General features: G+C 43.5%; 1 protein-coding gene across 1 annotated transcript in view; it reads left to right on the forward strand.

The window, feature by feature from the left end:
• The window catches only part of DPYSL3 (dihydropyrimidinase like 3), a 100675-nt gene that overhangs the window by 29857 nt on the left and 44331 nt on the right, over window positions 1-26487 (forward strand). The gene's annotated exons all lie outside the window — the stretch shown is intronic.

Below are 26487 nucleotides of genomic sequence, written 5' to 3' on the forward strand. Positions count from 1 at the left end.
AGACCCGGAACTGCACGAGGAGGTGACCGAACGGTACAGACCCCGTAAAACATTGAAAGGGTGCGTCAAGCAGTTGAAGCCAGCCCTCGACGTTTGGCCGTAATCAATTTTTTAATTTCTTTTTTTCTTTTGTTTTTCTTTGATTTTTGTAATAGCAACATCCAAGCAACACATTGAAAAAATAAAATTTGAGTTTCATTGAAAAATGAGTGTGTAACTGTTATTTCAAATCATCCATACCTCCCTGGCTAACCCTGTATTAGATCTGATGAAGGGGTGGTGTTGTGTATACACCGAACACCCTGAAACGCGTTATCGTTTATCAATAAACTTCTCATCATTACCACTTCTTGTGTGTACCGTATCCTACTGTACCAAGAGAGAGCGTGCATTCTGTTTTGAATTTTGGGAATCCAATTCCCTAACACCACAGTCTGCATTATTTTGAGTGAAGAAAGAGTTAATAGCATCATTTCTGGTCCAAGTCCCATTTGTTGTCCATCACCCACACCTTACAAACACCATACTTGTCTCTGCATTAGCTTTGATAAACACGTGAGGACAGACAAGCAGTAGGTGATATCCAGACATTCGGGCATTTGCTTATCAGAGATGAGGTCACCCTCCTAACCATGTAACATGTATGTGCTACAGCTGTTGCTAAGGGTGCTAAGGCTGGGGAAATAAACACATCACAAGCTGATTTCCTGGAGACAGACAACATCCAAAATATAATGTGTAATGAAAATCCTGTTCCAGGCTGACAGGGCAAGGACTTCATATCCGGACTCATTTTCCAGGGATGATTGAATCCCTTGGGCTGCAGAAAGTGATCATCAGAGAGAACAAGCTGCGTTTGCACTCTGTGGTTTTCATAGGATGCTTAACATTTCTTAGACCGTTACAGAATATGGGCTTTTACGAAATCCTTGTACTGTATAAATGCCGAGGATTTAGGATAATTTAGCTGGCAGAGCTGTGCTTACAGCAATAAGTATCTTGTGCTTCTATCCAGCCATGCCACACCTTCATTATCAAAAGCCAGAACATTTTCTAATGTTTAATACTGGAAAGTGTAAAATATTTAAGATACAAAATAATTAAGATGCTACATTGTATAAGGAAAAATATATCTTACACCTCTGTATTTCACACTGGTTTACCTCTCATCTTTACTGTATATTTATCTGTACGGTCAATGTCAACTATCAGGGGTTGACCAATATAGTATTTACATATGCCAATGGATGTGACTATGATCCTGCTCATACAAGGTTACATTTCCCTTCATTGAAGCTCACATTTATTGTTTTGTAATTGGAACTATTGTTATAACCAGATTGTTGTTAAATCTCTTGTCCACCAGAGTTTTTACCAGAAGTGATGACTTTCCGTTCTGTAGTGCAGCGACCCTGCTGCAGTAGTGGATCATAATATGGCCATATTGGGTGGCCGTCTGGGGTCTGGTCCATGGCCACCCAGATCTCACCAGCTTTAACAAATGTATGCCACTTAGAAGTGGCCTGTGGTGGCATGTATCTCTAAATACATGCATGACGGCAACTAGTCCCATTAGCAGGACTACTAGCATAGCAAAGTAGCCTGTTGCTTTTTCAGAGTGAAGGACTTGCTCTCTTACCCTGTGGGCAGTCAAAATAAAATTTTCTTCAGCTATGTTTATCTGCTCCCTGGGTTTGGCAGCATCCCGGGTACATGTTGTACACATTGCATGCAGAGTGTATAAACCCAACCTAATATTGGCCATGAAAACGTTAGATTGGTGGGGTGCCCCCAATCTTCAGCCTATGGCAGTCTTAATCCACCCTGCACTTGCTAACGGAACGTCATCAGTAATGCCTAATTCAGGGGCAGCCCACTCATTTCTGACACTGATCCCCCAAACCAAGAATCAATCATGATGTTCTTTCATTGCACTTCTCCTATATATTCTAGAATTGATTGCCCCATCCACATTGTTTACACATACGCAACACCATGCATATACTTCTACTACTGAACGCCAATGACGTGCATACTAAGCTACAGTACAGGTCTTAGCCAAAACTGTATGAATGACACTGTGCTTGGGTGAACAATTGTAAGCCAATCATCAGTGGCAGTAGTCAAAATACATTTAGGTTTAGATGTATTAATGTCACAGAAAACTCCTTTTAAGGCCAGGGCCTAATGTGAAGTAAATGTAGAAAAAAAAAAAACGACGCTTTAAAGTTGTTGCAAGTTGGATATCCCTAACCAATGGATCCTTCCCCTCCGTCTTCAAGCATGCTACCATCACAACTATACTAAAGAAACCATCCCTCGACCCGTCATCTCCAGCCAACTATCGCCCCATCTCACTGCTCCTGTACGTCTCAAAACTGCTTGAGCAACACGTCCACTCCGAACTATCCTGCTATCTCGTCCAACTTACTCTTTGACAGACTATAGTCAGGCTTCAGACCCCGTCACTCCACAGAAACTGCCCTTACCAAAGTAACTAATGACCTATTAACTACCAAAGCCAAGCGTCATTACTCTGTCCTCCTCTCCTTGACCTCTCCTCTGCCTTTGACACAGTCAACCACTCCCTCTTGTTAGAAACTCTCTCATCCCTTGGTATCTCAGACCTGGCCCTTTTCCTGGATCTCCTCATACCTCACCAACTGCAAATTCAGCGTCTCCAGCTCGCGCACCACGTCTTCAGCACCCCCTCTTTCTTTAGGTTTCCTGCAAGGCTCTGTCCTAGGACCCCTTCTGTTCTCCATCTACACCCTCGGCCTGGGCTAATTCATAGAATTCAATAACATTGCTATGCCAATGACACCCAAATATATCTCTCTGGACCAGACATTACCTCTCTGTTGGCCAGAGTTCCAGAGTGTCTAGCGGCCGTAGCCTCCTTCCTCTGTCCTCCTGCTTTCTCAATCTCTACATGGAGAAAACAGAGTTCATCATCTTCGCCCCACCTCGTATGGCCCCTCTACTTGACCGATCTATCAAAGTTAATGGAACCACACTTGCCCCATCTCATGGGTCCGTTGCCTTGGGATAACCCGGGACTCCGACCTATTATTTAAATCGCACATACAACCCCTCAACACCTCCAGCTGCCTCCAACTCAAGAACATCCATCGAATTTGTTCTTTCCTCACACCTGAAACTACAAAGATGCTAGTCCATACCCTTATAATCTCCCGCTTAGATTACTGTAACACCATTCTCCATGGCCTCCAAGCGAATACTCTCACCCCCCTCCAGTCCACCTTAACCTGTGCTGCTCACTTATTACACCTATCCCACCATTCTTCATCAATATATACACTCACCGGCCACTTTATTAGGTACACCATGCTAGTAACGGGTTGGACCCCCTTTTGCCTTCAGAACTGCCTCAATTCTTCGTGGCATAGATTCAACAAGGTGCTGGAAGCATTCCTCAGAGATTTTGGTCCATATTGACATGATGGCATCACACAGTTGCCGCAGATTTGTCGGCTGCACATCCATGATGCGAATCTCCCGTTCCACCACATCCCAAAGATGCTCTATTGGATTGAGATCTGGTGACTGTGGAGGCCATTGGAGTACAGTGAACTCATTGTCATGTTCAAGAAACCAGTCTGAGATGATTCCAGCTTTATGACATGGCGCATTATCCTGCTGAAAGTGGCCATCAGATGTTGGGTACATTGTGGTCATAAAGGGATGGACATGGTCAGCAACAATACTCAGGTAGGCTTTGGCGTTGCAACGATGCTCAATTGGTACCAAGGGGCCCAAAGAGTGCCAAGAAAATATTCCCCACACCATGACACCACCACCACCAGCCTGAACCGTTGATACAAGGCAGGATGGATCCATGCTTTCATGTTGTTGACGCCAAATTCTGACCCTACTATCCGAATGTCGCAGCAGAAATCGAGACTCATCAGACCAGGCAACGTTTTTCCAATCTTCAATTGTCCAATTTCGATGAGCTTGTGCAAATTGTAGCCTCAGTTTCCTGTTCTTAGCTGAAAGGAGTGGCACCCGGTGTGGTCTTCTGCTGCTGTAGCCCATCTGCCTCAAAGTTTGACGTACTGTGCATTCAGAGATGCTCTTCTGGCTACCTTGGTTGTAACGGGTGGCTATTTGAGTCACTGTTGCCTTTCTATCAGCTCGAACCAGTCTGGCCATTCTCCTCTGACCTCTGGCATCAACAACGCATTTCCGCCCACAGAACTGCCGCTCACTGGATGTTTTTTCTTTTTCGGACCATTCTCTGTAAACCCTAGAGATGGTTGTGCGTGAAAATCCCAGTAGATCAGCAGTTTCTGAAATACTCAGACCAGCCCTTCTGGCACCAACAACCATGCCACGTTCAAAGGCACTCAAATCACCTTTCTTTCCCATACTGATGCTCGGTTTGAACTGCAGGAGATTGTCTTGACCATGTCTACATGCCTAAATGCACTGAGTTGCCGCCATTTGATTGACTGATTAGAAATTAAGTGTTAACGAGCAGTTGGACAGGTGTACCTAATAAAGTGGCCGGTGAGTGTATATATGTGCACTGAGCTGATCTTTGACAGATGGTATGGCTATTACCATAAAAAGGTCAGGTTCTTTAGAGCAGCAGTTCTACTCACTACCCCAATTAAAGGGAAGTGTATAATAAGGAATACAACCAATGGGATCACACTTGAGATAAAGATAGATCCAAACTGAGAGACTGCGCTGAACCAAAATGTAAAATCTCCATTATAATAAAGCTTGGAGATTTTGCATTTTGGTTCAGCGCAGTCTCTCAGTTTGGATCTATCTTCATCTCAAGTCTGATCCCATTGGTTGTATTCCTTACCATTCTTCATCAGTCGCTCCCCTCTGCTAATCCCTTCTCTGGCTACCCGTTGCCCAGTGAATAGAGTTCAAAATACTAACGCTGACATACAAAGCCATCCACAACCTGTCCCCTCCATATATTTCTGACCTAATCTCTCACTGCCTGCCCACATGTAATCTCCGATCCTCACGCCACACCACCACCTGAACAGTCTCTCCCCTCACCTTCTGTCTCTATCCCTCCTTCCTCATAGATTATAAGCCATTGCAGACTGTGCCAGTCGGTCATTGTTAGTATTATATTTGTTTTGTATATTTTGTGTACCATATGCAAATCCTCAAATGTAAAGCACCATGGAATTAATATAATAATGTAAAGCACCATGGAATTAATGGTGCTATATAAATAAACAATAGGATTTTAGTGAATCCCATCCACCCTTGTGGAAAAATCCGCGCAGCAGACATGCGTGATTGCCAAAACTGACATAGTGTCAATTATACCTACGGAAACACCGGTGGTTTCCTTATAGGTATAATGGAAACGGAAAGTAAGCAGGGGAAACCCACAGTTTTTCCAGCAGCCCGCTACGTGGGGCCGTAGCCTAGCTCTAATTTCTAATTTTCTGCACCTGGTAGTGGTAACCAAACTAAACTTGGGGGGTAGATCCTTAAGGAATTAAATCTTACTTTGTTCTTACTTAAGGAACCACAGGTGTACATCTTGAAGATTCCACTAGCCTGTGCTGCATTTGAAGACACTTGGTTAGATTGTGTAACAAAGCTGTCAGACTTGCTATGTCTTTTAGAGAAATATTCACATTAGATCCCATTTCAGTTCTAGACATTCCCTTTCCTAAATCTCCTTTACTTAAAGGGGTAGTGTTAGAGACTTTGTTGTCTGATGCACAGACTTCACCCTTTTCAAGCCTGGGCAGAGAATAGGGTCTACACTTTTGCATTGACATAACTGACGACATGGCATTTTATACCCAAAGGCAGGAAATAGTCACCTTTATGAGTCTTTAGAAGTCTTCAGAATGTTTATGGGATATTTGGATCTGCAGAAGTCAATATATTCCAATGGTAGATCTGTATCCCAATTTAAATGTCCCCTGCCTTCGGCCCTCAAGATCTGTCTTAGGGCCCATTCCTACGAAGTAACATAACCACGTGTCAGAGTGAGCACTTTAAAGGGGCTCTATCACTGGGAAAAGTCATTTTTAACTAAACACATCATTGCATAGGCTTTAGAAAGGCTATTCCACACTTACCTATAGTATGTAGATTGCTTCAGTGGTCTCTGAATAAGTCCGTTTTTATTCATATGCTAATGAGCCTCCAGCCAGCTCAGGAAGTTCCCAGCAGCCTCCTCTCTCCTATTATCTTCTATGTGTGTGAAGCAAACAGGAAGCGAGTCATCAGCAGCAGCAGGAGCCGTCTCCCATAGAAGACAATAGGAGAGGTGTGCACCTTCTATCGTGCACTAGTCTAATTAGCATATGAATATAAACGGACTTATTCAGAAACCACTGAGGCAATCTACATACAAAAGGTAGGTGTGAAATAGACTTTCTAAGGGCTATGCAAAGGTGTGATTAGCTAAAAATGACTTTTCCTAGTGATAGAGCCCCTTTAAAACAGAATCCCATTGACTTCAATGGGTGCTGTCTTACGCGCGCTACATATTGAAATCAATGGGTTAAAAAGCCTCCCATTGATTCCAATGTGTAGCGCACGTAAGACGGCACCCATTGAAGTCAATGGGATTCTGTTTTGAATCACCTCACTCTGACATGTGTTTACTTCGTGGGAACGGGCCCTTAAGTTAGAAAATCTCTGGATGGTGCAGCAGTGAACACTTATATCCTGATGCCTCATTCAAGCTAGGTGGGTGCAAAACACCCAAGTTTTCATGATCATTGGATAGAGGGAAATAGCCATATAGCTATAAACTCTCCAGAACATTTCTCCATTCTCATCTACAGTATCTTTCTTCCATTGCAGCACATTTCATGCATCTAATTTATATTATTTATCCTCTGCAGCAGATCTCATCCCTCTAATACACAGTACCTCTCCTCCTCTGCAACACACCTTCTATTTTCACCCAAACAAACTATGTGCTTGAAGAGTTCCCTCCTTGCAGCAGTAAGCCAAGAAGAGCCATTCCCATTCCTCTGCTGTTCTTCTGTCTAGCTGCTGGTGTGATATAAGTGATATCACTACATCACACTCACTACTACCGGAGCAGAGACAAGAGAGGAATGGTGAAGCAGGCAGCAGGCGGCTGCCTGCTTCACCATTGTATTTTAATCTGGACACAGATGAGTTAAAGCCGGAACATATCTCTCATTGACCGGGATGGTGGAACGGCACTTGGAATCTGGGACTGTCCAACGGAATCCGTAACGGAAGGTATGCTTATATAGAGTATGCTAAAAACTGATGACAATGGTCATCCAAATTGCAGGTTTCAGTTTTTCAGCAGCACCCAGACAATGTGGGGGGATTAAAATGTATTTAACTTATACTGTACTTGCCAACTCTTTCAAAATGTCTGGGATGCCCCTCAAAATACATACCTCCCAACTTTTGGAGAACAGAAAGAGGGACAAAATGTGTGGCGCGAATAGCGCTACATGGCAAATTTAGCTCCGACCACTTTATGTTGAAACCGCCCATTCCCGCTCATTTTCCATGTGCCGTGACACAATATAACCCTCCTACATTCACCCGTATATGCCCCCAAATTGTAATGTTCCCTTCCAACTGCCCCAAGTCTCTCTCCTGGTGTCCCAGTTTAAACATTAAACTGGAGCAGCTGAAGGGGGACATTAGCAGTAAGGGTAGTTGGAGGGGGACAATAAATTAATGACAGATGAAGTGGGACATTAAACGGGGACAACTAGAAGCAGACATTAAACCGTAGGGGTAGCTGTAGGGGGACATTAAACTGGGGGCAACTAGAGGCAGACAGGTCCCCCTCCAGCTACTCCCACGGTTTAATGCTCCCCTCCAATTGTCTCCAGTTTAATGTCCCCCCAGTTTAAGTGCCCCACTTCATCTGCCCCATTTCATGTCCCCTCTTCCATCTCTGCCCCCATTTTCATGCCCCTCTCATCTCTGCCCCCAGGTTCATGTCCCCCCTCCATCTCTCCCCCAGTTTCATGTCTCCCCACCATCTCTGCCCCCAGTATAATGACACAAACACACACTCTCTCTCTCTCCACCCTGCATCTCACAACCCCCTCCCTTCTCAGTACCTTACATGCATCTCTTCATCTCTTCACTGCACTGGACACTGACACGCCCACCTAGTCATGTGACCGTGTGATGTCACACAAGGTCCTTGAACCATAGTGAAGTGTTCCAACGATCACCAGAGCCTTTCATCTGTTATAAGAGCAGGCGGTGATCGGAGGAATGATTGTTCAGTAAAGCATTAAAGGGGCATAGCGGGACATGCAGGGAGCTGCGTGGGACCACGGGAAAGGGGTAGGAAAGCAGGACTTTCACACTAAATGTGGGACGGTTGGGAGCTATGAAAATGGGACCTCATGATATCCCGGAGGAGTGGGCCGCCAGGACTCCCATGGTCATAGTATGTGACATAGGTGGCATTTATGTGCTGGTCACATCACAAAAAAAGGGGCGTGACTGGCACATTTCATGACCAATGGGGTTTCACGCTCCAAATAGTTACGTGACACAATTCCAAAGGAGTGAGGCTTCAGTAAATGGGTTATGGTCATGCAAAAATTTTAGCAACATGCTCCAGGAGCTGGAACTCCCAAATCTGGGTCAACAAAAGTTGTCAAGTATGTTTTTACTTGGGATACATTTGTGGCACAACATTATGTGCAATAACATCAGCAACATGTAGAATGCAAGAGATACTGTATATGCATATACTCATATACTAGAGATGCTGCATACAAACACAGCGCCATCTGCTGTCAGCTCAGTGTACTGCCTCCAGTTTTAAGCTGCAGCTGTTGCTGCATACTCATAAACCCCTTGTCAACTGCTAAGGCTTAAAGGGGTTTTCCCACAAAAAGAAATGATCCCCTATCAATAGGATAGCAATGAACTGCTCAGACCCCCACTGATCAAGAGAACGAGGGACTTACATCCCCCTTTCTGAGTGGAGGGGTAGTCAGGCAGCACACGCGTTGTTCCATTCATTTTAATGGGAGTGTCTGACCACCTTCTCCATTTGTTCAGGAGACATACAGATAGTCTGAGTTTTCTGTTCTGGTCTTGATTCCAGTGATATCATCACTGTACAATGTAAAAGAATTGTTCATAAGGAAGTAATGTAAACTAACCATGTGTTTTATGGGTGAGGTAAGGTCCTGGCTGTGATTATTTAACAAAATAATGTATGTAGACAGAGGAAAGAAATGGCTCCGTCTAAGAAGCAGGCAGCCGCAGCCGTCAGTCCACATGTATACTACACATGTTCACCTAAGATCAGAAAAAGCAAAAAAAGGCTGAGGAAACACATTGTGCTTTTTCTGTAGCATTTTTCTTTGGTGTTACCGCAGGTAAAATTGCTAAGTAATCATATATCTTATAGTGTTTTACAGTGATATATATTGGCCCATCACACATTAACCTGTTCCTCCAGTGGATCCTCAGACATGAACCTGTCACCCCAAGAGGCCTCCTAGACTTTATATCATAATGTCCCACTCCAGTTGGCCCAGTTACCCCTTAGTTTGTTGTACCCTTTAGTATATATTGTCCTCCTTGTCCTCCTCCAGTTGCCCCTACAGTACATATTGTTCCCTTCCAGTTGCCCCCCACTGTTTGGTGTCCCCCTCAGTATATATTGTTCTCCTCTAGTTGCCCTCACAGTATATTTTGTCCACCTCCAGTTGCACACACTATACATTGTCCACCTCCAGTTGTCTCCAGTACAATGGATCAAACAAAGAAAAAAAAAAAAAAATTCAACCTTTGCACGTCTTTCTGTCCTCTTCTGTTTCTGGCCCATTCCAGAGTTTTCAGGGAGCAACAGACATGATGTAAGTGATATTACCACATCGTGCCTATTGCTCCAGAGACAAGTGCCAAATAGTGAACAGGGAGGGGACAGCTCCCTACTTCACCGCTTTCTTTGGAGTTGAATGAGTTGGAGTCGGGGCAGCCTGGACCCACTGCAAAGGACAGCAGTCTAAAAGGAGGAATGTCCTGCTCTTACCATAGAGTCAACGGTGCAAATAAATCTGCCCTGCTGTATGTGGTGACAAAGTATACAATAAACAGAAAATTGCGACAAATGTATACGATAATAAATTGTATACTAAGAATACCATATGCCAGTAAGAGATACAGGGTGTAACTAAAGGCTCACAGACCCTGAGTGCTAAAGCTCAGCTTGGGCCTCATATATGACTTCTCCTCACTACCATCATCCGTGTCCCTTTAACTTTACCTTCTCTATCTGACCCCAGACTGCCGTGCACATCTGTGTATACAAGTTTCCTATTATTCCCATCCACTGTCAGTGTTACGCACATGGTCATTGTGCTCCTATTTGTGTCACAGACTTGAATCACTCCTTGACCATATGCTGACCAACTGCTTATTGTCATTAAAAAGTTATTTTTCTCTTTTCTGACAGTGGAAGACTGGGTGTCATAAATCTTAACAGAAGGCATCTTCATACCATAATAAATTGTATACTATGAATACCATATGCAAGTATGAGGTGCAAGGGTGTAATTAAAGGCTCACACGTCCTGGTGCAAAAGCTCAGATAAGGCCTCCTGTGCAGGGTCTAGCCATCCAGCCAAGGGAATCCGGAAAGAAGTTTAAACAACCTTAGTTTTTGTTTGTTTGTTTGTTTGTTTGTTTGTTTGTTTTTGCCACAGCATTTCTGCAGCTGTAAAAATGCTGCATTTTTGCAACATGGGGCTTCAGCCTAAGGGAGTCTTCACACGGAGTTACGCTCCGCTCTTCTAAACGTAAAACTTGTTCAGAATGAGCGCGTAAAAACCAGATATCATTGATTTCTATGGGTGCTGGCATACGCACGCTACCCAATGAAATCAATGGGAGGCTTTTTTACCTATTGCTTTCAATGTGATACGCGCGTATGCCAGCACCCATAGAAATCTGTGGGATCTGGTTTTTACGCGCTCATTCGGAACGAGTTTTACGTTCAGAATGAGCGGAGCGTAACTCAGTGTGAAGGCTCCCTTAGGGTGAAGCCCCATGTTTCAAAAATGCTGCATTTTTGCAGCTGCAGAAATGCTGTGGCAAAAAAAAAATGCTGTGTTTTACAGTACCTGTAAAGTGAAATGAATTCTGGTTAATCCCATCCACACTTTGCAGAAAAAAAATCGCTGACATTTTTGAATATTGCAGCATGATACCTGCGGACATGCTAGCATTTACCATATATTAATAATATGGGTAGAAAGTCCACAGAGGACAACTCTGCAAAACACAATAAAAAATGCTGTGGGGAAAAATCTGATGGGTGTCTGCTGTTTTTTGTTTTTTTTCCCCCTGCAGTGGTTTTTTTTTTTTGCTGCGTTTCTCTATGTGGGGCCTTAGCCTTAGTGTGATCATGGTGACCCCTGGCTTCTGTGTCCAGTTGCACCTACGACTCCTATAGTTACGCCAGTGATGGGGTGTGGTGTGAATTTTACTGTATTTATGGACATACATATCTTACAACATGTTACTGAACACATTTTTCCTGTTCACTCCCTGCTGGACTCTTTCGGTAAGGAAGTTGCATATTCAGAAGCTTGTAAGAGGATTTCACTGGATACCCTATCCGAGCCCTAGTTATGGGATTAATATTTTAACAGTGTCATGTATATATAATGTAATGACCATAAAGCTGTTGCCTTCTGATCAGTGGCTGCACTTTGTTCGCTGTCTTAATAGCCGATTACAATGTGTATCTGTTAATGTGTTTTCGGCGAAGAGCTGCAAATCCGTAGGTTGAATTTTAAGCAGCACATTGAAATAATGCAAGTGTTTTCTTGGCTCCAGGCGCTACATCTGTCAGCCCTTCCTATTGTTTTCACAAGCAAAACCCTGGAGTGCATTTCAGAGGAAAAGTATGCGGAGCTTCTAAGGGCAGTCAATGTTTTTGGCAAATCACCCATGTGTGTCTGGATAAGAGGGTCCCTTTAGCGGCTGAGCATTATGGTATTATGGTATGGTATTTTGTACAATATATTATCACAATCTATTCACTAGTGGGATAGAAGACGTATGACCCACAACCCCACCATATATGGACTCATAATGTATGGTAAAATATACATATATTACAAATATAACAAGACAACACACAATTGTATTATCTGTGATTTAGTATCAGCAGATGGGGCTGGAAGATGTAGTCACGTGTATCAACTAAATTATATATATGTTATGGGGCCTGTATCTTGGCCGCCCTTCTTGCCTCTTTATTTGTTTTTTGGATGCTGCACGGTTTACCCTCTGTCTGTATGTCATAATTTTTGAAAAATCTTCAATAAAACCCTTTTATACATAAAATATATATATTACACACACGCACACACACATACACTCACCGGCCACTTTATTAGGTACACCTGTCCAACTGCTCGTTAACACTTAATTTCTAATCAGCCAATCACATGGCGGCAACTCAGTGCATTTAGGCATGTAGACATGGTCAAGACAATCTCCTGCAGTTCAAACCGAGCATCAGTATGGGGAAGAAAGGTGATTTGAGTGCCTTTGAACGTGGCATGGTTGTTGGTGCCAGAAGGGCTGGTCTGAGTATTTCAGAAACTGCTGATCTACTGGGATTTTCACGCACAACCATCTCTAGGGTTTACAGAGAATGGTCCGAAAAAGAAAAAACATCCAGTGAGTGGCAGTTCTGTGGGCGGAAATGCGTTGTTGATGCCAGAGGTCAGAGGAGAATGGCCAGACTGGTTCGAGCTGATAGAAAGGCAACAGTGACTCAAATAGCCACCCGTTACAACCAAGGTAGCCAGAAGAGCATCTCTGAACGCACAGTACGTCGAACTTTGAGGCAGATGGGCTACAGCAGCAGAAGACCACACCGGGTGCCACTCCTTTCAGCTAAGAACAGGAAACTGAGGCTACAATTTGCACAAGCTCATCGAAATTGGACAATTGAAGATTGGAAAAACGTTGCCTGGTCTGATGAGTCTCGATTTCTGCTGCGACATTCGGATGGTAGGGTCAGAATTTGGCGTCAACAACATGAAAGCATGGATCCATCCTGCCTTGTATCAACGGTTCAGGCTGGTGGTGGTGGTGTCATGGTGTGGGGAATATTTTCTTGGCACTCTTTGGGCCCCTTGGTACCAATTGAGCATCGTTGCAACGCCAAAGCCTACCTGAGTATTGTTGCTGACCATGTCCATCCCGTTATGACCACAATGTACCCAACATCTGATGGCTACTTTCAGCAGGATAATGCGCCATGTCATAAAGCTGGAATCATCTCAGACTGGTTTCTTGAACATGACAATGAGTTCACTGTACTCCAATGGCCTCCACAGTCACCAGATCTCAATCCAATAGAGCATCTTTGGGATGTGGTGGAATGGGAGATTCGCATCATGGATGTGCAGCCGACAAATCTGCGGCAACTGTGTGATGCCATCATGTCAATATGGACCAAAATCTCTGAGGAATGCTTCCAGCACCTTGTTGAATCTATGCCACGAAGAATTGAGGCAGTTCTGAAGGCAAAAGGGGGTCCAATCCGTTACTAGCATGGTGTACCTAATAAAGTGGCCGGTGAGTGTATATTACATCACATTATTTACATATTTATTACATAGAGAAGATGTCCGACTTCTCAAGCGGACAGAAAAACCCTGCATGCAGGGTTCCTCTGTCCGCTTGAGAAGTCGGACATCTTCACTTGCGGACAGGAAAGGACGGGCACGGAGTGCAAAAGTACGCACCCGATGCCCATTGAAATAAATGACAGGTGTCACGGACACAGCTAGTGTCCGTGACAGATTTTGAGCGGACACTAGGAGCGGACACTACCTGTCGGACACCGACGGTAGTGTGAACGCTCCCTAACTTGTGCGCCACTCTGAGTTATAGGCTTGGTAGCTGTAACCTCTATAGTTACTTCATGTAAGTATTCCTTGTCTTCTTCCATATATCTTCCTATAACTTTCCTGTATCATGACAGTTTTCTGACAGCTTTAAGCCCACCATTTTGTTTATGACCCGATGGTTCAAGAAATCTTAAGCCAGTGTTCCAAGAAGTAGACTGTGGGGATGCACATTACTCCGTTCTCATTGTGTGTGTTACCCTGCCACTGTTTGCCCGTAGCTGTGCCTGTGCCCCTTTTTTGGTACTATACAGAGCCATAACATGGATGACCTTCTTAATTAGGCCTTGAAAAGACTTGGTCAAGTCCAAAATGTCACCCAAACCAATAACAGTGCTGTGTAGGGGTCTCCTCTAGATTAAGAAAACCTCTTTGTTTTTGGTTTTGTTTTTGACCAAAACATACAACTCCTGAACAGAGGATCATCCTCTATCAGCTTATAGGTTTTCTAAATCTTCCAAGTGATGTGTTTTATCAGTGACGTAACTACTGGGGAAGCAGCGGAGGTAGCCGCTACAGGGCACGGGACATTAGGGGGCCCGGAGACAGCCACTGCATTTTAGTTTTTTTTTAATAGGCCGTTACTGGCTGGAGTTACTCCAGCCGGTAATGGACCCTACTTACTGATCCTGGCAAGGGCCGGGATCGGTAAGTGACAGCGCGGGCCCCGCAAACATCATTATTATACTCAGGGGTCTTTTCAACCCCCCGAGTATACTGATCGGAGGCCCGGGAGAGGTATGCGAACATAACAAACAGTGTTACTTACCTCTCCACGCTCCGCGAAGGCTTCGGGGCCTACTTGTGTGACATCTCAGACGTCACATGACCGGAGCCTGCGTCATTATGCGTTGCGACGCAGGCCCCAGGTCACATGATGTTCCTGACATCATTGAAGATAGCTGACAGCGAGGAGCGCAGGGATAGGTAAGTAACAGTGTTTATGTTTGTATCCCCCTCATGGTCTCCGATTATTATACTCTGGGGTCTGAAAAGACCCCAGAGTATAATAATTGTTAATGGGTGTCCACAATGGAGCATAATACTGGGTGATGAGGCCACTATGGGGCATAATACTGGGTGATGGGGCCCCTATGGGGCATAATACTGAGTGAAGGGGCCACTATGGGTTATAATGCTGTGTGCAGGGGCAACTAAGGGGCATAATACTGAGTGAAGGGGCCACTATGGGTTATAATGCTGTGTGCAGGGGCAACTAAGGGGCATAATACTGGGTGAAGGGGTCACTATGGGGTATAATGCTGTGTGCAGGGGCAACTAAGGGGCATAATACTGGGTGAAGGGGTCACTATGGGGTATAATGCTGTGTGCAGGGGCAACTATGGGGCATAATAAATAGAAGGCGAAAAATCATCCAGCAGCGAGATAAGGAAGTATAATATAAATCTTCTTTATTTCATGTTTCGCAGTAAAAATTCAAACAGCACGCAATGCACAGGAAAAAAGCTTTGCGTCAGACAGACGCGTTTCAGATAACGATCCTTCCTCAGTGTCTGAGCGCTACTGAGGAGTTTGTCTCTATTTGTAGCCACTTCAAGCAGTAGGGTAATTATGTGTAGATTCACAACACATGATGATCTAACACCGAATGTGGACTACAAATGATATCAAAATCCCCTATACTAAACATACAACACAATAATTTAAAATTGAGAGTTTCTCAAAAGTACATAGAATGACACACATTATAAAAACAATACCCAAATATTGAACTATAAAAAAGACATGACATATGTATCTTCCCAATATTAATTATATTCCTATTTAGCCGATCCGTATATCCGTATGCCTGCAGGATACAAACTACAACTCCTAATATCAAATGTAAACACTGGACAAGAACCTTACACAGATACCCACGCAACAATAGTGTAATATATTCTATATCAACTGTCCTACACCTAGCTCAAAAGTTCTTATATGCCCATGTAACAATTTATTATATGCACATAACAGAAGAAAAGCTTTCTTTCGGACTCCGGTCACGTGGTGTAGTCCTTATCATTCATTGGTTGACTACGCAGGTTCTTGCCCTTAATAAAGATGGAACTCCATGTTTCAAATCTGTATATGCGCATGCTCCAAATTTGATCACAAGTCAACATTCTAAACCTCTCATTGGTTAGAAGTATGCCTGTCGTTCTTTCACTAGAAGATAAGTAAGGTAAGAATATATGAGTTATGTAAGAATGACAAATACATTGTTGACACATTCATCTAGCCATACTATCCACACTAATACACTAACCATATAGTTTTTTCACTTTTTTATGTTAAAGATGATATATATATGAAACATCATTCCTCTGATTTAACCCTTTGGGGAACCGAGTATCCACATTCCAAATCCAATAGACCTCCCTAATTCTAAGTTGATGTTCCCAATTCCCCCCTCTCTGGGGTCTATTAACCTCCTCTATACCTTTGAAGCTGAAACTGGTTATATTACCGGCATGTTTCTCTTTGAAATGTCGAGATACACCCGTACTCCTGAGACTATTCTCATTCACTATATCCTGTATATGTTCAGAAATACGGGCTTTCAGCGTTCTAACAGTACTGCCTATGTAATGCAGTTTGCATGATTCACACGTAATCATATATATTACATGATTGCTCATGCAATTAATAAAGGTCTTAATATTATGTTTACGTGTTAAATCAACATTTTCAAAGAAGGTAGATTTTTTTTGCCCATTTACAAACACCACATCTCTTAAATCCACATTTGTGAAAACCTGCCAGCTGACTCCATGTGTCAGATTTAACTTTTTTATCATCCATAATAAGACTTGGTGATATATAGTTACCTATAGTTTTACCCCGTAATGAGGCAAAACTACACCCCTCTCTTATTATATCTTTCAAAATAGGATCCTGATTCAGGATCGGTAAGTTGTTTTTAATTATGTTGACAATTTTTTCGTATTCCAGACTATACTTGGTGGTAAAATGTATATCTGTTCTTTGTTTTCGTTCTTTATCTCGAGTCTGATATAGTAGTGTCTCCCTGCTGGTATTTTCAACTATATTTCGTGCTCTTTTAATAGACCAACCTGGATAATCTCTCTGTTTTAATCTTTCCGACACTACTGCTGCTTCTCTATTATATGTATCCAAAGTTGTACAATTTCTTTTCACTCTCATAAATTCGCCAACTGGCAGAGACTTTTTAGTATGTTTAGAGTGCATACTGTTGGCATGCAAAAGGGTGTTACCGGCTTGCGGTTTTCTATAATTGTCGCAAAAGACCTTTTTATTCATGATGTCTCCTCTCAAGGTGATGTCCAGAAAGTTGATAGTATCTTTTCCGACATTGAACGTGAATTTTAGATTATATTCATTCATGTTTATGTAGTCTATAAACTTTTGGACATCGATGACATCTCCTATCCATATGAGGAGACAGTCATCTATATACCGTCCGTACCAGTGTATTCTCTCTCTAAACGGATTTCCACAATGGTATAGGTGCTTCTCCTCCCACCATGCCATGGTGATATTAGCTAAAGATGGGGAGAAACATGCCCCCATTGGTGCCCCTTTGATTTGTAAGTAATACCGTTCCATAAACATGAAGTAATTGTGGCACAATAAATATTGCACCACTGAAATCACATACTCATTAAAATCAGGGCTAAAGTCTGAGTAGGTATATAAAAAATATGCCAACGCATTAAGTGCTACATCGTGGGGGATTGACGAATAAAGGGCTTCTACATCACAACTAACCCATGAGAAATCCCCCCTCCACTGAAACCCATCAAAGGTTTTTAAGACCTCTTTGGTGTCTTTTAAATAACTCGGTGTATTTCTAACCAGGGGTTGTAACAGCTGGTCTACCCAGATGCACAATCTTTCATTTAATGAATTAACCCCTGAAATGATGGGTCTCAGTGGAGGGGGGACAACCCCCTTGTGAACTTTCGGCAACCCGTAAAAAACGGGAGTCACTGGATGTTGTACTAAAAGGTACTTGTGTTCCTTTTCTGAAAAGATACCTTGACTTACTCCCTCCATTAAGATTTTATCCAATTTTTTGGAGAACACACTGGTAGGGTCTTCATTTAAAGGTCTATAAGTTTCCAAATCATTAAGAATAGAAAAAACGGAGTCTACATAATCTTTTCTGTTTAGAACAACCACACTTCCTCCCTTATCTGCTGATTTAACTATTAAATTGTTGTTCTCCTTTAACTCCTTTAACACAGCTCTCTCATTTTTACTCAAATTGTCCAAAACAGGTTCATCTCCATGTATCCAATACAACTCCACAATGTCTCTTTCCACTGCTGTCTGAAACAAATCAATAATAGGAACTCTAGATTTCAGAGGATAAAATTGTGGATTCTTTATATCAACTTTAGAATTCAAACCCTCTACTTTTAGACCGTCTTTCTCATTAAGACTGGCTAATTCCAGAAGACTACATTGTTCTGGGTGATGGGGCCACTATGGGGCATAATACTGAGTGAAGGGGCCACTATGGGTTATAATGCTGTGTGCAGGGGCAACTAAGGGGCATAATACTGGGTGAAGGGGTCACTATGGGGCATAATACTGAGTGAAGGGGCCACTATGGGTTATAATGCTGTGTGCAGGGGCAACTAAGGGGCATAATACTGGGTGAAGGGGTCACTATGGGGTATAATGCTGTGTGCAGGGGCAACTATGGGGCATAATAGTTTGCGCAGGAATGCGGGGGGGGTGTTGGTCGGGGTCTCCGGCGTCCGTCGGGGGGGGGAGCATGTCAAAGGTTTGCCACGGGGCCCCGCCATTCCTAGTTACACCACTGTGTTCTATGTTGCCATTTTTATTGACATATTATAAATGCATATGGTATAAAAACTCCTTTACACACTTCAGTTCTCCAAGAGACTGTTTAGGTTTTACTATCCACTGTGGTTCTTATTTCTACTTCAATCCCATATTTTATTTCCATTGCTGCCTCTGGATGATCTTATGTGGTTAGTTTATAAGAACCAGAAGCTGCTATTAAAATCCTAGCAACTGCCTGGGGTTATGGTGATGAGCAGAGGGGGCGCTGTGTTATATACAGTGTGTATTGTTTGCTATCAACACTGTGGTCACTTTGTAGTGTAGTGAAGTTGTTGCAGCCAGACTGTGAATTGCCTAACTTCAGTAAAGGGTTTGTACATATACAGTATATCTACAAAGATCGTTATAGAGATTGATATATATGAAAAAGACTTCATTTACATGCTCATTATGGGGCTGAATTTTAACATCCATATTGCAGGAAAAAAAAAAGAGGACAACATTAACAACAACGTAGGGCTTAGACTTGCTGCCTGCTGTTAGTTAGGATCATTAGACCTAAGGCACCAAACACAGTTTTCTGAATGAGTGATCTATCCATTGATAAAAATGTAAGGTGGTGGAAACCACCAACTTTAGAAAATTCGGCCTTAGGTGGGAGACTTTGACTGGTTTCTCACGATGAGGTAAGGAGACCGCATATACGTCTTATATGCTGGTTATGTTTTGTTGGTATATTGTACCTGGTAAGTATTGTACTGAGCACACTGTGTTTGCAGATCTGCTTCATACTATGATTAATGAACTAGGTATTTTGAGCCATTGCACCTTGTTTAATTTAGAATTTTCTGGACTTCCATTTTTTTTAATTCAAGTTTTCACCATTGTGGCCACTTCTTAGTGTGTACAGTGGCACAAACACACCTTAAATAGATGGCTGCCTGCCAAATGCTATACACTGTATAGCAGGGGTGCTCACACTTTTTCAGCATGTGAGCTACTTTATAAACTGACCAAGGCAAAAGATCTACTACCCACTTATTGTGGGCGGGACCGGGGCGTGTCTGTGAGCGGGGTGTGTCTGCGGGCGGGGCATGTGGGCGGGGTCGGGCGGAGCGTGAGAGCAGGAGACAGCGGCGTTCTGTGGCCGCCCAGGGATCCCCGGTGTCTGCTTGTTCAGAGCGCAGGCTGAGAGTTATCTCTGGACACTGGCAGGCTGAGTCCAGAGATGACTCTCAGCCTGCACTGTGAACAAGCAGCACCCCGGCTCCCTCCATCCCTAAGAGCGGGGAGGCGTCATCCCCCGCAGCTTCTGCTGCCCGGCCTGCAAGTGTCCGGAGTGCTTGTTCACAGCGCAGGCTGAGAGTCGACTCTCAGCCTGCACTGTGAACAAGCAGACACCATGGATCCCTGGCTGCATCCCGCAATCGACCCATACGTCCTTTGCAATCAACCGGTAGATCGCAATCGACGTATTGGGCACCCCTGCTGTATAGCATTTGGCAAATCAATGCTGGATTTGCAGCAGGCTCGTTCTTGCTAGTCGGGAGAGCTGTCAGCTTGCGGTTATGTGGGAGCTGACTTTTTCTCATAGGAATGCATTGATTGGCCAAATGCTATACAGTGTACAGCATTCGGCCAATCAGTGCTGGTTCTGCCGGAGGCTCGTTTGTGAGGAGGCAGAGTCTAAGATTGGACCAAATGGAGACTGCTGTGGTCCGATCTTAGACTCCGCCTCCTCACAGACGAGCCTCCGGCAGAACCAGCGTTGAACGACCGAATGCGGTACACTGTATAGCATTCGGCCAATCAACGCTGGTCAATGCATTCCTATGAGAAAAAGTCAGCTCCCGCATAAATACAAGCTGCCAGTTCTCCCCACTAGCAAGGAGGAGCCTGCTGCAGAACCAGCGTTGATTTGCCGAAGGCCAATCAATGCTGGTTCTGCAGAACGAGTAAGGGCCGATTCACATTAGTGCTTGCCTCCTGTCCGGAAGGAGTCTGCAGGAGGACCCCTCGAACGGAATATCAGCGCAACTGCAAGTGCTGTGCAGTTAAAGCGCACGGACCCCTTAGACTATAATGGGGTCCGTGCGCTTTAACTGCACAGCATTCCTCCTAAACACTCCTCTTGCTACTCGTGGACTTGGTGACTCTCCTTTAGTCGAATAGTGGTTTCCCCTGTGTGAAGGATCATGCCTCGCCATAGGCAAGAGAGACCTTAGTCCAAGGGATTAGTTTCCACAGTATCACAGCACATTGAGACACATCCTAGCAGTCCAGGAAGAACAACAAGAACCTGGGGTCTTGTCATGTGTGACAATATATATCCACTCAGCCCCCTCCCACGATGAAGTCAGCAAGGTGGGCTGCTGTCCCCCTCACCTTGTACCAGTATGACTATATATGGTCATAACACTTTGAAAGTCTCCTATGGAGTCAGCTTGTCTGCTAAAAGGTGATAGCAAGGCTCTCAGTCCACTGATCCCAGACACCCCCTGCTAAGAATAACGAAGTTAGCACAACAATGACAATGCTGTGCCCAGGTTGAGACAAAGGGATGAGCCAAGCTACCTCCAGGGAGGAATTAGGCTTGGACAATTGGACACTACCTCTGGCATCTTGCTAATAAGGTTGAGTAAATTAACAGGGCAAAAGGAAAATATATCTGAGAAGGCAGTGAAAAAACCCCATAACTCTGGGCCATTCATCACACCCTGAAATGAGCATTTTTCCCATAGACTATAATGTAATTCGATATTTGATCGAGTAGTCGAATGTTGAGGCTCTCCTAGAAACGAATGTCGAATATTTCACTACTCGCTCATCTCTAGTGGCTTGCTATTTGGAGGTCTGCATGTAAGGCCTGGTCAGGTTTGGGTGAGGAGGCACATCGGTGACCCTGACAAGTCAGCTGGTTCCTGGAACTGGGGCACCAATCGCACTCTACTTTGCAGTGACAAGGGTTATTGCACCCCAGCTAGCGGAACTGCCATGTCTGTTGCTGGGACTGAGAGAACTGCTTGCTACTGTCCAATACAGAACCCTGTAGTGATGTCTCTTTTGTGTTAAATGTCTGTCTTCCATTCTTTGCTGGGAAACAGCTTTGGGAATGAACCTGCAGAGGGGCAGTGTGGCTGGGCGGCTGCTCTATGTGAGCCAAACAGGGAAGTGACAAACGGTCTGCTGGAGACCACCTAGATGGTCACAACCATATGAGTGCCATATTACTCACCATCTTATCGATGCAGTTGGCAAATAAGTACAGAGTAGAGGTAACTTTATCCAAGTGCATCTAGATTTATCCAAAAGTCAGTGTTGGGAACCTTGCTGTGCATCTAGTTAAGCGGAACCCATATGAGCTGAGATCAACACCCGTGTGAACAGGGAGAGTACTATGTGTGGCCATGGGACTTCATCTCTCACACTGTTACAACGTTGATAAACACTGATATTTCTTTTTTGTACAGAGACAACCCCTTGAAATATTGAAAAATTATTGACATTTTAGAGCATGCCCAGACATACCATAACTATATGTTAGTGTTTAGAGATGAGCGAGTAGTACTCGATCGAGTAGGTATTCGATCGAATACTACAGTGTTCGAAATACTCGTACTCGATTGAGTACCACTCGCTGTTCGAATGTAAAAGTTCGATGCAGAACCAGCATTGATTGGCCGAATGCTATACAGTCGGCCAATCAATGCTGGTTCTTCTCCTACCTTTAGAAGTCTTCTCCGTGCAGCTTCCCCGCGGCGTCTTCCGGCTCTTCATTCACTCTGCCAGGTATTGGGCCTGGGCAGAGCCGACTGCGCATGTCCACTTGTAGTGCGGGCATGCGCAGTCGGCTCTGCCCAGGCCCGATGCCTGGCAGAGTGAATGAAGAGCCAGAAGATGCCGTGGGGACGCTGCATGGAGAAGGCTTCTCGGAGGATCCAGCCCGACCCTCACTCATGGACTTGGTAAGTATAATTTGATCAAACGTTGCCTACCCCTGAAACGAGCATTTTCCCCCCTTAGTCTATAATAGGGTTCGATATTAGATTCGAGTAGTCAAATATTGAGGGGCTACTCGAAACGAATATCGTACCTCGAACATTTTACTGTTCGCTCATCTCTATTAGTGTTGGTTTCAGCCTTATATAGCAGCGTGAGACCATATAAGTCAAGACCTTGAGTCATCACCGTGTCCTGAAAAATCATTCCAGAATTCTCCCATATGGTGTAGGTGACTCCTCAGAAAATATGACACCCATGTCTTCCCTCTCCAAATATTTTAATATTTTGTCTGACCAGTTTATTCTGAAAATGAAAAGAAAGGGACTTTACAATGAGACAGTCCTGAAACATTGAACATCTTGTTCTTCACCGCATCCTTCGGCAGATGTTTATTTGTGGTGGAAAAGCCATGTCTAGTCTGACAAAGACTCAGCAATGAAAAACACATTTTGTAAAAGTGATAATGGGAGCATCCACGTGGTGGCAAAGAGGAGCCACATCTTGGGTTCTTTTAGGTGACACATGCAGAAAACTAGACTATAAAGAAAGAAGCCAGTCTAACATATTTCAAGGAACACGCCATAAAAAAACTCCATGTCTGGATGGTAGCCGAGGCAGATGCTTGTGATACGCACCAGGATTAGCCGTAATTTATCTAAACATTGTGATGAAAGAACACCGCCATTCATTGTGCTGCTTACACATATATGAAAAATTACAAGCTTAAATCCAAACCTGAGTTATGTGCGTGGCATCCAAAGTGCTCATGGGCACTGGTGTACGAGCAAGAGGTCGCTGTAAACACTCACATATTTGCGGCTTGTATGTATCTTGTACCTTATTTGTACATACCAAGAATAATTAATTTTATGCTCTTGTGTACACTAAAACGCTTTAGACTTTATTACAACTAAGGGATAAAGTTCCCATACAAAAGGCCAGTTGGCAGCATGGTTGAGTGGAGGAGCCAAAAAACACGACTTGTTTTCAGCCTAGAACCACATTTAAGCACTGATCCATTCGGAAACATTTAGCCACATTTGCTTATTTTATTATGGGTTTTTTTTTTTAGTAATAATTGGAGCCATAAGGCATGTAAAGTACAAGGCATGAAGTGAAAACTGTGGGAAAAGTTGGAAAATAGCTCATTAAAGTAGAATTAGAGCCATATATACAAATAAACAGTGAGTCTGATCTAGTAATAAGCACTTCACATCAGATCTCCTTACTTGGAAAGATTGCAGCTGATGTACAAGTCATTGGAGTTGTGCAGGTAGATGGGTGCTGGACTACGGGGGTCTTCACATATAGGAATTTGAAGCAGATTTTGTCTTTTTGCCAAAAACTGATAAGGATTTTGACGCTGTATTTGAAACTCATTTTGACTCTGAATTGGAACGCAAAGTGCCACTGTATTTTGCTTTTATCGTGCAGGGCCAAATTCCTCATTCGTATTTTGAGAAATTCAGCGTCAAATTCTACATTCAATTCAGCGCCGCCAGAAAAGGTGCAATTTCTGCCTTCCATTAATTTCAAACGGCGTTCTCAAGCGAGATCCACATGAATAACAAGCTAGATCCTTAGGGTCCATTCACATGGAGGAAAATGGTGAGGAATTTGGTGTGGAATTTCAGCGCTGAAAAAAAAAGCCTCCCATTTACTTCAATGGCTGCACCTAGCTTTTTTTTCCACTAGCCAAAAATTCCGCTAGTGGAAAAAAAATCTAGTGGAACCCACTGAAATCCTCACCATTTTCCTCTGTGTGAATGGACTCAAAGGGCCCCTTCACATGGCGTATACGCTGATTCGGAACGTGTAAACGTGAATCAGCGGCGTTTAAAACAGATCCCATTGCTTTCTATGGGAGCAGCCCATTCATTTCTATGGGGAGCGCACGTATGCCGGCTCCCATAGAAAGCAATGGGATCTGTTTTAAACACCGCTGATTCGGAACGTTTACACGTTCCGAATCAGCCAGCGTATACTCCGTGTGAAGGGGCCCTAAGGGTCAGTGCACACATAGTTTTTTGGCGCTGATTTTGATGCTGAATCAACCTCAAAATCAGCTTCCAAAAAAACATTTATGCCACATGTCTAAATAATAACTTACTTTTTAACATTGGACTGTAGGTCGAAAGTTTTTTTGTTTTTTTTCTCCTTTTCCTCTACACTCTTCATATAACCAGCACCACCGTTGATCCCAGATTTTGCAGTGTTTTTTTTTATTTTGTTTTGTTATTTAAATGCTAATTTTTCATGAAAAACATCATATCTCCTGTAATTCTACACCTAGCTGTTACATCCAATTGTATAAAGAAATATACTAAGGGCTCGTTCACATGGAGTAAACGCGTGTGTATTTTGGCAACATACACATGTAAAAATAAGACTCCTATAAACTTCAATGACATTTTTTTTTACACATGTAAAAAAAATATGTCAAATACACATCAAAATACATGTCAAAATACACGTGTAAAATGTCATTGAAGTCAATGGGAGTCTTATTTTTACACGTGTATTTTTTACACATGTATTTTGCCAAAATACATGCGCATTTACTCTGTGCAAACGGGCCCTAAGATGCACTACAATAAAAGAAAAGAACCCTATAAACACTGTTAAAATGCCACAATTTTTTTTTTCCATTCTGAAAAAGTTGTGTTCAGAGAGCCCCGTGTGAGGCTTCAAGCATATAATAGAGTTCCATCAATATTCTGTACTACAAAGATAAGGTATATATTCGAATAAGCCAGGTGCTTGCCAGAAGGCTGCCCCTATAACATACTTAGGGCCCGTGCACACGATGTAACGCGGCACCAATTCTGACACGTAAACTTGTGTCAGAGTCAGCGCTTCAAAACAGAATCCCATTGACTTCAATGGGTTCCGTCTAACGCGCGCTACACATTGAAATCAATGGGAGGCTTTTTAACCCATTGATTTCAATGTGTTACGTGCATTAAATGGAACCCATTGAAGTCAATGGGATTCTGATGAGCGCCGCGTTACATCGTGGGAACGAGCCCTTAGGCTGCTGGACAGTAGTGGCGGACAATGGAACCGTCTTCTTCAGGATTTCCGGAATTTGTGGATAACCCCTTTAAAAACCAGTCCAAATTAAAACACACAGGTGCATGGCTCGTTACAGTCATAGCACAGTAACGAGCTGTGCACCTGTGTATTCATCACATGACCATGGACTTTTCAATATACAAACAATAACATTTCTTTGATGAAACTAGACAACCTCTTTAAGGCTAAGGCCCCACGTAGCGTCTCACAGCAAAAAAGCGCTGCAGGAAAACCTGTGACAGTTCTGGAAATCGCAGCATGTCCGGTGTGTATTTTTCTACAAGATGGGGGTAGGATTTGCTAGAATCCAAGCCACATTGTAGTGACTGTAAGCCCTGGGCCCCATGTGGTTTAAATGCACTGATCTGACCGCAATGGAAACATCACAGGAAAAAACGTGATTTCCAAAACCGGCGCAGTTTTGTGAATCGCAGCATGTCAATCATACTTACGGAAAAGCCAGCGGTTTCCCCATAGGTATAACTGAAACAGAAAGTCCGCAGAGGAAACCTCTGCAAACTTTCTGTCTAAAGTGCTGCGGAAAGAACTACAATGCGTTGCCACTGTGGTTTTTCCCGCAGCGCTTTTTTGCTATAGGACATCACGTGGGACCTTAGCCTAAAACGCGGGGCTGTTTACCATATGTGGGGCTCCTTATGTGTATGTGCGGTTCCTACACCCT

This window comes from Leptodactylus fuscus, chromosome 5 (assembly GCF_031893055.1).
Source record: "Leptodactylus fuscus isolate aLepFus1 chromosome 5, aLepFus1.hap2, whole genome shotgun sequence".
In the NCBI taxonomy this organism is placed as follows: Eukaryota; Metazoa; Chordata; class Amphibia; order Anura; family Leptodactylidae; genus Leptodactylus; species Leptodactylus fuscus.